We start from the raw sequence: 3,243 nt of genomic DNA, 5'->3' as shown, positions 1-3,243 counted from the left end.
TTCCTGGCCAACTCTCCGGGCTGTTGGACTATATGACAGAGGTCATCGGCATCTGGAGGCTGGACATAAGTGCCCTGGAAGTTTTCTCTAAAGGCATCTTCCAAGTCTTCCCAGCTTCCAATAGAGTTTTCTGGGAGGCTTTTTAACCAGTGCCTAGCTGGCCCCTTAAGTTTTAGGGGATGGTATTTGATGGCGTGTAGATCATCACCGCGAGCCATGTGAATGTGGAGAAGAAAATCTCCAATCCATACTGCGGGATCTGTTGTGCCCTCGTATGATTCGATGTTCACGGGTTTAAACGCTTCAGGGAACTGATACGTCTCCAACGTATCTATAATTTTTGATTGCTCCATGCTACATTATCTACTGTTTTGGACATTATTGGGCTTTATTATCCACTTTTATATTATTTTTGGGCCTAACCTATTAACCAGAGGCCCAACCCAGAATTGCTGTTTTTTTGCCTATTTTTGGGTTTCGCAGCAAAGGAATATCAAACGGAGTCCAAATGGAATGAAACCTTCGGGAACGTGATTTTCTCAATGAACAAGACCCGGGAGACCACGAGGTAGGGGGGCGCGCCTACCCCCCAAGCGCGCCCTCCACCCTCGTGGGCCCCCTGTTGCTCCACCGACGTACTCCTTCCTCCTATATATACCTACGTACCCCCAAACGATTAGATATGGAGCCAAAACCCTAATTCCACCGCCGTAACTTTCTGTATCCACGAGATCCCATCTTGGGGCCTGTTCCGAAGCACCGCCGGAGGGGCATCGATCATGGAGGGCTTCTACATCAACACCATAGCCCCTCCGATGAAGTGTGAGTACTTTACCTTAGACCTACGGGTCCATAGTTAGCAGCTAGATGGCTTCTTCTCTCTTTTTGGATCTCAATATAATGTTCTCCTCCTCTCTTGTGGAGAACTATTCGATGTAATCTTGTTTTTGCGGTGTGTTTGTTGAGGCCGATGAATTGTGGGTTTATGATCAAGTCTATCTATGAATAATATTTGAATCTTCTCTGAATTCTTTTATGTACGATTGGTTATCTTTGCAAGTCTCTTCAAATTATCGGTTTGGTTTGGCCTACTAGATTGATCTTTCTTGCAATGGGAGAAGTGCTTAGCTTTGGGTTCAATCTTGCGGTGTCCTTTCCCAGTGACAGTAGGGGCAGCAAGGCACGTATTGTATTGTTGCCATCGAGGATAACAAGATGGGGTTTTCTTCATATTGCATGGGTCTATCCCTCTACATCATGTCAGCTTGCTTAAGGCGTTACTCTGTTCTTAACTTAATACTCTAGATGCATGCTGGATAGCGGTCGATGAGTGCAGTCATAGTAGTAGATGCAGGCAGGAGTCGGTCTACTTGTCTCAGACGTGATGCCTATATACATGATCATACCTAGATATTCTCATAACTATGCTCAATTCTGTCAATTTCTCAATAGTAATTTGTTCACCCACCGTAGAATACTTATGCTCTCAAGAGAAGCCACTAGTGAAACCTATGGCCCCCGGGTCTATCTTCATCATATTAATCTCCTACTACTTAGTTATTTCCCTTGCTATTTACTTTGCCTTTATTTTACTTTGCATCTTTATCACAAAAATACCAAAAATATTATCTTATCATATCTATCAGATCTCACTCTCGTAAGTGGCCTTATAGGGATTGACAACCCCTATTTGCATTGGTTGCGAGGATTTATTTGTTTTGTGCAGGTACGAGGGACTCATGCATAGCCTCCTACTAGATTGATACCTTGGTTCTCAAAAACTGAGGGAAATACTTACGCTACTTTGCTGCATCATCCCTTCCTCTTCGGGGAAAACCAGCGCAGTGCTCAAGAGGTAGCAAGAAGGATTTCTGGCGCCGTTGCTGGGGAGGTCTACGCAAAAGTCAACATACCAAATACCCATCGCATACCCTTATCTCCCGCATTACATTATTTGCCATTTGCCTCTCGTTTTCCTCTCCCCCACTTCACCCTTGCCGTTTTATTCGCCCTCTCTCTCTATCCTCCCTCTCTTTCTCTATTTGCCTATTTTTGCCCGCTTGCCTTTTGTTTGCTTGTGTGTTAGTTTGCTTGCTTGTCACGATGGCTCAAGATAATACTAAATTGTGTGACTTCACCAATACCAACAATAATGATTTTATTAGCACTCTGATTGCTCCTCTTACCGATGCTGAATCTTGTGAAATTAATACTGCTTTGCTGAATCTTGTCATGAAAGATCCGTTTTCCGGCCTTACTAGTGAATATGCCGCTATCCATCTAAATAGCTTCGTTGATTTGTGTGACATGCAAAAGAAGAAAGATGTGGATAATGATATTGTTAAATTGAAGCTATTTCCTTTTTCTCTTAGAGATCGTGCTAGAGCTTGGTTTTCGTCTTTGCCTAAAAACAGTATTGATTCATGGAACAAGTGCAAAGATGCTTTTACCTCTAAGTGTTTTCATCCCACTAAGATCATCTCTCTTAGAAACGATATTATGAATTTTAAGCAACTTGATCATGAACATGGTGCACAAGCTTGGGAGAGAATGAAATTAATCATACGTAATTGCCCTACTCATTGTTTAAATTTGTGGATGATTGTTCAAAAATTTTATGCCGGATTGAATTTTGCTTCTAGAAATCTTTTAGATTCGGCTGCGGGTGGCACTTTTACGGAAATCAGTTTAGGAGAAGCTACTAAACTCCTAGATAATATTATGGTTAATTATTCTCAATGGCATACTGAAAGATCTACTAATAAAAAAGGTGCATGCGATAGAAGAAATTAATGTTTTGAGTGGAAGGATGGATGAACTTATGAAATTATGATCCTAATGATATGCCCTTGTCTACTTTGATTGAGAATAATAATGAATCTATGGATGTGAATTTTTTTGGTAGGAACAATTTTGGTAACAACGCGTATAGAGGAAATTTCAACCCTAGGCCTTATCCTAGTGATCCCTCTAATAATTATGGTAATTCATACAAAAATTCTTATGGAAATTATAATAAGATGCCCTCTGATTTTGAATCTAATATTAAAGAATTTATTACTCCGCAAAAGAATTTTAATGCTATGATTGAAGAAAAATTGCTTAAGATTGATGATTTGGCTTGGAACGTTGATAGAATTTCTATTGATGTTGATTCTTTGAAACTTAGATCTATTCCACCTAAGCATGATATCAATGAGTCTCTCAAAGCCATGAGAATTTACATTGATGAGTGCAAAGAAA

The sequence above is a fragment of the Triticum urartu genome, chromosome 7A (genome assembly GCF_056163025.1).
Source record: "Triticum urartu cultivar PI428250 chromosome 7A, HENAU_Tu73, whole genome shotgun sequence".
NCBI lineage: Eukaryota > Viridiplantae > Streptophyta > Magnoliopsida > Poales > Poaceae > Triticum > Triticum urartu.
The sequence above is the reverse complement of the archived record's forward strand: the minus strand, read 5'-3'. Positions refer to the sequence as shown.